The sequence below is a fragment of the Pseudophryne corroboree genome, unplaced genomic scaffold (genome assembly GCF_028390025.1).
Source record: "Pseudophryne corroboree isolate aPseCor3 unplaced genomic scaffold, aPseCor3.hap2 scaffold_306, whole genome shotgun sequence".
In the NCBI taxonomy this organism is placed as follows: Eukaryota; Metazoa; Chordata; class Amphibia; order Anura; family Myobatrachidae; genus Pseudophryne; species Pseudophryne corroboree.
In genome coordinates, this window is record NW_026969736.1 from 503,577 (window position 1) to 509,595 (window position 6,019).

General features: G+C 45.7%; 6 non-coding genes and 1 pseudogene across 6 annotated transcripts; all 7 read left to right on the plus strand.

Moving 5' to 3' along the window:
* The first annotated feature begins 905 nt into the window (after positions 1 to 905).
* LOC135016955 (U1 spliceosomal RNA) lies at positions 906 to 1,069 on the plus strand. Its single transcript, XR_010214921.1, has one exon. It is a non-coding gene; the product is annotated as a U1 spliceosomal RNA (small nuclear RNA).
* A 152-nt stretch (positions 1,070 to 1,221) lies between these two features.
* LOC135016936 (U1 spliceosomal RNA) lies at positions 1,222 to 1,384 on the plus strand. Its single transcript, XR_010214904.1, has one exon. It is a non-coding gene; the product is annotated as a U1 spliceosomal RNA (small nuclear RNA).
* A 671-nt stretch (positions 1,385 to 2,055) lies between these two features.
* Positions 2,056 to 2,219, plus strand: LOC135016960 (U1 spliceosomal RNA). The gene has a single exon (XR_010214926.1). It is a non-coding gene; the product is annotated as a U1 spliceosomal RNA (small nuclear RNA).
* A 152-nt stretch (positions 2,220 to 2,371) lies between these two features.
* Positions 2,372 to 2,534, plus strand: LOC135016966 (U1 spliceosomal RNA). Its single transcript, XR_010214931.1, has one exon. It is a non-coding gene; the product is annotated as a U1 spliceosomal RNA (small nuclear RNA).
* A 646-nt stretch (positions 2,535 to 3,180) lies between these two features.
* LOC135016957 (U1 spliceosomal RNA) lies at positions 3,181 to 3,344 on the plus strand. Its single transcript, XR_010214923.1, has one exon. It is a non-coding gene; the product is annotated as a U1 spliceosomal RNA (small nuclear RNA).
* A 152-nt stretch (positions 3,345 to 3,496) lies between these two features.
* Positions 3,497 to 3,658, plus strand: LOC135016941 (U1 spliceosomal RNA). The gene has a single exon (XR_010214909.1). It is a non-coding gene; the product is annotated as a U1 spliceosomal RNA (small nuclear RNA).
* Positions 3,659 to 4,329: 671 nt separating this feature from the next.
* On the plus strand, positions 4,330 to 4,457 carry LOC135016942 (U1 spliceosomal RNA; annotated as a pseudogene).
* Positions 4,458 to 6,019: the final 1,562 nt, after the last annotated feature.

The following is a 6,019-nucleotide window of genomic DNA, read 5'->3' on the forward strand; positions in this document are numbered from 1 at the left end:
AGTAATAGGTGAAAAACCATCCTTACAAAGGTGTTAATCAGAGACTTGGCTTTGTGGACACTTTTCAGAGAACAAATTTGTTAGCATAAAAATAAAGCCAGAAAATGAAGAGCTGTTTAATCACTCAATTGGATTTTTCTGCCAGCATATTTCTTTTTCTCTGCAACCTACCGCTAAATTGTGCTTCCTAGCTGTTTTTATAAAATCACTGAATCAAATCTAACTCTGATTACATCAGGGAAGGCCAGGTACCCACACCATAACCGGGGGTTTGAAATTTTGACTTGTCTACTTAAATATCACCAAAATCTGATCACAAGGTCAATTACATCCCTGGGTGGGATTGAACCACCAACCTTTCGGTTAATAGCCGTACATACTAACTGATTGCGCCACAGAGACCCTTTTACTTGCCTTACAGAGCAGCTCTGGAGCTGTTACAGTGCCCAGCTGCTGCAAGAAATCAGCTTGAATGCTTAAGGGGCTGGGGCATAGCCAACATGAGCCCCACACCGAAGGAGGGTGGAGGTGTTTAATGCGAACTAGGGGTCATCCAAGCGCCGCAAAAGGCCTGCCATGCCCTGCACGCCCCTTTTCTCTTTTCATATGCAGACGAGGGTTGAAGCCAACTTTGACCCACTGCTTGGATGACATCACCATATGCAAATCTATCTGCTGCAGGCCTTCACCCAGGAATGCTTGCACTAGTTGTTGCATTTGGTTTGTTGTTTGGGGGTGCTTCAGTATTAGGCAGCCTTCTGCCCTCCCATGTTCATCTGAAAATATGTGTTCTCCCTGCAGTTGTTGTCCCCAGATGAGAGTTCCCTTGTGCTGCCTCAGTTGAATCTCCTTTACTTGACAGAGATGTGCCTGAGCAGCGGCCCTCCCCAGCTCTATCCCAAATCATACTTATTTTGCATAGGAGATACCATGGTCATGAAGATTGTTCTCCCAGGGTGAGGTTCATTCATTGCATTCTGGGTATGCTGACCCCTATGATTTCCCCAAATGTGGGAAACTCGACTGCATTATTTGTGGTAGTGGGGGACTGTGTTTGTGCTTTCCTCTGGTCAGCTCTGGTAAAAGTCAGATTTCTTTGTCTCAGATCTTCCTCTAGCCTTGTTCCTCTTTCGAGAGTTCCCTTGTGCTGCCTCAGTTGGATCTCCTTAAGTTGACAGGGGGGTACCCGAGTAGCGACCCTCCCCAGCTCTAGCCCAACTCCTACTTACCTGCCAGGTGAGATACTATGATCATGTAGGTGCTTCTCCCAGGGCAAGGGTCACCCATTGCACTCTGGGTGTGCTGCCCCTGTGATTTCCCCAAATGTGGGAAACTTGACTGCATAATTTGTGTTTCCCCTGGTCGTCTCTCGTATAATTCAGATCTCTTTGTCTCAGGTCTCTCTCCAGCCTAGTTTGCTGTCTGTTTCCACTTCTCTTTTCTTGAGCCGCTCCCTTCTATGCCCTTGCGCACTATCCTGACTTCTCCCGTCTGCTTACTTTGTGCCTTCCAACACACAATGCAAACTACAGGTAGTGCTGCAGGGCCCACACCCTTTTACTTGCCTCACAGAGCAGCTCTGGAGCTGTTACAGTACCCAGCTGCTGCAAGAAATCAGCTTGAATGCTTCAGGGGCTTGGGCATTGCCAACATGAGCCCCACACCGAAGGAGGGTGGGGGTGTTTAATGCGAACTAAGGGTCACCCAAGCGCCGCAAAAGGCCGCCATGCCCTGCACGCCCCTTTTCTCTTTTCATATGCAGACGAGGGTTGAAGCCAACTTTGACCCACTGCTTGGATGGCATTACCATATGCAAATCAATCTGCTGCAGGCCTTCCCCCAGGAATGCTTGCACTAGTTGTTGCATTTGGTTTGTTGTTTGGGGGTGCTTCAGTATTAGGCAGCCTTCTGCCCTCCCATGTTCATCTGAAAATATGTGTTCTCCCTGCAGTTGTTGTCCCCAGATGAGAGTTCCCTTGTGCTGCCTCAGTTGAATCTCCTTTACTTGACAGAGATGTGCCTGAGCAGCGGCCCTCCCCAGCCCTATCCCAAATCATACTTATTTTGCATAAGAGATACCATGGTCATGAAGATTGTTCTCCCAGGGTGAGGTTCATTCATTGCATTCTGGGTATGCTGACCCCTGTGATTTCCCCAAATGTGGGAAACTCGACTGCATTATTTGTGGTAGTGGGGGACTGTGTTTGTGCTTTCCTCTGCTCAGCTCTGGTAAAAGTCAGATTTCTTTGTCTCAGATATTCCTCTAGCCTTGTTCTTCTTTCGAGAGTTCCCTTGTGCTGCCTCAGTTGGATCTCCTTCACTTGACAGGGGGGTGCCCGAGCAGCGACCCTCCCCAGCTCTAGCCCAACTCCTACTTACCTGCCAGGTGAGATACTATGATCAGGAAGGTGCTTCTCCCAGGGCAAGGCTCACCCATTGCACTCTGGGTGTGCTGCTCCTGCGATTTCCCCAAATGTGGGAAACTTGACTGCATAATTTGTGTTTCCTCTGGTCGGCTCTCGTATAATTCAGATCTCTTTGTCTCAGGTCTTTCTCCAGCCTAGTTTGCTGTCTGTTTCCACTTCTCTTTTCTTGAGCCGCTCCCTTCTATGCCCTTGCGCACTATCCTGACCTCTCCCGTCTGCTTACTTTGTGCCTTCCAACGCACAATGCATACTACAGGTAGTGCTGCAGGGCCCACACCCTTTTACATGCTTTACAGAACAGCTCTGGAGCTGTTACAGTGCCCAGCTGCTGCAAGAAATCATCTTGAATGCTTCAGGGGCTGGGGCATAGCCAACATGAGCCCCACACCGAAGGAGGGGTCATCCAAGCGCCACAAAAGGACACCATGCCCTGCACATCCCTTTTTTCTTTTCATATGCAGACGATGGTTGAAGCCAACTTTGACCCACTGCTTGGATGACATCACCATATGCAAATCCATCTGCTGCAGGCCTTCCCCCAGGAATGCTTGCACTAGTTGTTGCATTTGGTTTGTTGTTTGGGGGTGCTTCAGTATTAGGCAGCCTTCTGCCCTCCCATGTTCATCTGAAAATATGTGTTCTCCCTGCAGTTGTTGTCCCCAGATGAGAGTTCCCTTGTGCTGCCTCAGTTGAATCTCCTTTACTTGACAGAGATGTGCCTGAGCAGCGGCCCTCCCCAGCCCTATCCCAAATCATACTTATTTTGCATAGGAGATACCATGGTCATGAAGATTGTTCTCCCAGGGTGAGGTTCATTCATTGCATTCTGGGTATGCTGACCCCTGTGATTTCCCCAAATGTGGGAAACTCGACTGCATTATTTGTGGTAGTGGGGGACTGTGTTTGTGCTTTCTTCTGGTCAACTCTGGTAAAAATCAGATTTCTTTGTCTCAGATCTTCCTCTAGCCTTGTTCCTCTTTCGAGAGTTCCCTTGTGCTGCCTCAGTTGGATCTCCTTCACTTGACAGGGGGGTACCCGAGCAGCGACCCTCCCCAGCTCTAGCCCAACTCCTACTTACCTGCCAGGTGAGATACTATGATCATGTAGGTGCTTCTCCCAGGGCAAGGCTCACCCATTGCACTCTGGGTGTGCTGCCCCTGTGATTTCCCCAAATGTGGGAAACTTTCTGCATAATTTGTGTTTCCCCTGGTCGTCTCTCGTATAATTCAGATCTCTTTGTCTCAGGTCTCTCTCCAGCCTAGTTTGCTGTCTGTTTCCACTTCTCTTTTCTTGAGCCGCTCCCTTCTATGCCCTTGCGCACTATCCTGACTTCTCCCGTCTGCTTACTTTGTGCCTTCCAACACACAATGCAAACTACAGGTAGTGCTGCAGGGCCCACACCCTTTTACTTGCCTCACAGAGCAGCTCTGGAGCTGTTACAGTGCCCAGCTGCTGCAAGAAATCAGCTTGAATGCTTCAGGTGCTGGGGCATAGCCAACATGAGCCCCACACCGAAGGAGGGTGGGGGTGTTTAATGCGAACTAAGGGTCATGCAAGCGCCGCAAAAGGCCGCCATGCCCTGCACATCCCTTTTTTCTTTTCATATGCAGACGAGGGTTGAAGCCAACTTTGACCCACTGCTTGGATGACATCACCATATGCAAATCCATCTGCTGCAGGCCTTCCCCCAGGAATGCTTGCACTAGTTGTTGCATTTGGTTTGTTGTTTGGGGGTGCTTCAGTATTAGGCAGCCTTCTGCCCTCCCATGTTCATCTGAAAATATGTGTTCTCCCTGCAGTTGTTGTCCCCAGATGAGAGTTCCCTTGTGCTGCCTCAGTTGAATCTCCTTTACTTGACAGAGATGTGCCTGAGCAGCGGCCCTCCCCTGCCCTATCCCAAATCATACTTATTTTGCATAGGAGATACCATGGTCATGAAGATTGTTCTCCCAGGGTGAGGTTCATTCATTGCATTCTGGGTATGCTGACCCCTATGATTTCCCCAAATGTGGGAAACTCGACTGCATTTTCACATTAAACAGACATTAAACAGACTTTCGCAAAGTGTCTCTGTGGCGCAATCAGTTAGTGTGTACGGCTATTAACTAAAAGGTTGGTGGTTCAATCCCACCCAGGGATGTAATTGATCTTGTTATCAGATTTTGGTGATCTTTAAGTAGACAAGTCAAAATTTCAAACCCCCTCTTATGGTGTAGGGTACCTGGCCTTCTCTGATGTAATCAGAGTTAGATTTGATTCATTGATTTTATAAAAACAGCTAGGAAGCACAATTTAGCAGTGGTTTGCAGAGAAAAAAAATATGCTGGCAGAAAAATCCAATTGAGTGATTTAACAGCTCTTCATTTTCTGGCTTATTTTTATGCTAACAAATTTGTTCTCTGAAAAGTGTCCACAAAGCAAAGTCTCTGATTAACACCTTTGTAAGGATGGTTTTTCACCTATTACTAAATTAAACTTGCTTCATTGGAAAGGCAGCAAGATGCATCCTCATTTCAATGTCTACTGAAATAATACAAGTTGACACCAGGAAACATTAACGCCACTGCATCCTTGCTGCTTTCTCATGTGGAAGTCTGTTTAATGCGAAAACAAGGTGATATCTAATTATCACACAGGTAAGGAATTAAGAAAATCTTTATTTAAGGGTGAAGATGTTTCTCACAAAATCGTTGCCCCAATGCATCATTGAAATTCAAGCTGGAAAGATGATTTTAATATATCACTTGTACATTTTGTATTGCTCTTCTGGTGACAATGTAGTTTGTTTTTGTCAATTACCATTTTAATAATAGGGTAAAGAAAATTAAGTGGATTTTTGAAAGAAAACAATACTGTCAATATACTATTAAAACAAATTAAAATGGTAAAAGTTATTGTACTTTAAGTAAAAATAAAGAGCCAAAATATCAATCCCAGTTTTGGATTACTTTAATTAACAAAAAAAAAGCATATAGCAAAGGATAGTTTCAATCTGCCTACCTCTGGGTTATGGGCCCAGCATGCTTCCATTGCTGTACTCTGCTGCACATGTAAGTGCAAGAGATCCTGAAGCACTCGCTCATCATGGGAAAGTACCAATGTGTTTCTTCGTTGGTTGATGGAAGAAACATCTTACAAAAACTCTCCAGATTATTGACTTTTTAAAGTTTTTCTAGGAAACGTTCTAGATGAATGCTTATTAGCCTTTGTCAGTATTTGCTTCTGCAAAGTGTCTCTGTGGCGCAATTAGTTAGTGTGTACGGCTACTAACCAAAAGGTTGGTGGTTCAATCACACCCAGGGACGTAATTGACCTTGTGATCAGATTTTGGTGATCTTTAAGTAGACAAGTCAAAATTTCAAACCCCCTGTTATGGTGTAGGCTACCTGGCCTTCTCTGATGTAATCAGAGTTAGATTTGATTCAGTGATTTTATTAAAACAGCTAGGAAGCACAATTTAGCAGTGGGTTGCAGAGAAAAAGAAATATGCTTGCAAAAAAATCCAATTGAGTGATTAAACAGCTCTTCATTTTCTGGCTTTATTTTTATGCTAACAAATTTGTTCTCTGAAAAGTGTCCACAAAGCCAAGTCT